Source organism: Sapajus apella, unplaced genomic scaffold (assembly GCF_009761245.1).
Source record: "Sapajus apella isolate SASKATOON/1434 unplaced genomic scaffold, GSC_monkey_1.0 scaffold97, whole genome shotgun sequence".
NCBI lineage: Eukaryota > Metazoa > Chordata > Mammalia > Primates > Cebidae > Sapajus > Sapajus apella.
Window position 1 is genome coordinate 4,401,103 of NW_022437037.1, and position 1,343 is coordinate 4,402,445.

The window sequence follows — 1,343 nt, forward strand, 5'->3', positions numbered from 1 at the left end:
AAAATAGACTTCTAAGCAACAAAGATCAAAAGAAGCAAAGAAGGACATTACATGATGGTAAAAGGATCAATGCAACAAGAAGGGCTAAAGATCCTAAATATATACACACCCAATACAGGAGCACCCAGATATAAGACTTATAAAGAGACTTAGACTCCTACACAATAATAGCGGGAGACTTCAACATCAGTATTAGACAGATCAATGAGACAGAAAGTTAACAACGATATCCAGGACTTGAACTCAGATCTGGAACAAGTAGACTTAATTAACATTTATAGAACTCTCCACTTTAAATACATAAAATACACACTCTTATCAGTACCACATCACACCTATTTACAGGTTTAAATGAAATATCGGTTGGCTGCTTGTTTGTTATTTTCTTCCCTCATTTTTTTTTTCATGTCTCTATTATTAAGCACAATTATAGGCATACCCATTTTTAGACTGCATTCTAGCTCGGGCAATAAAGCAACACCCCCGTTCTCTCTCCCTCTTCCTCTTTCTTCCTCTCCTTCATTTTTTTTGTATTCTTTTTTTTCTTTCTTTCTTTTTTAAAAATAAAATAAAATAAAATCTGATAAAATTAAAAGAAAAAAGAAAAGGACACACAAAGTCTCTGAACTCTTAGCTGCAGTGTCAAGAGGGCACAGCAAGCGGCTTACAGACAGGAAACTGGGGCTCAGAGAGGGAAGAGCGTCACCTAAAGTCACACAGCGAGCCCACAGTGAGACCAGCCTTGCGCCCCGCAGGATATTCCCACATAGGGAGGTTGTCTTTCTCTGTGTTGGCTTTCTTGAAGGCTTGTTCACATCCACGGGTGATGTTCATTGAATATCTCCAACGTATGGGCTCATGCTAGGCTTTTAGTTACATGGGTCATTTAATTTGATTCTCAGAACCCTAGGAGGTAGGTGCTGTTATTACCTATGGCTTCACAGAGATGGAACTGAAACCCAGAGATGTGAAGTGACCCACTCAATGTCCAGCAGCTGGAGAGTGTCGAATGCAGGGCCAGTGCCTATAAAAGATTTAAAACAACAGGAAAACAAAGAACCATGTGGGAGGAGAAGAAAAGGGGAGCTAATACACTGACTTGCCACCTGGACAGATAGAGCTACTGTGATTACGTCGTAACACTAGCTCTGGGTTTCCTGGTAGCCAACGCAAAAAGGGGAATACAAGCAGGTTGTCCAGGTTTCATTATTTTGTTCTTGTTTTTTTTTTTTTAAGGAGAGACTATAATTCTTCAAGAAAAAAAGTTAACTTCCTGGCCGTTAATTCTCATGGAACAACTTGGCGTAATGGTTGAGAGCCTGACAAGCTTACTGGGACACACA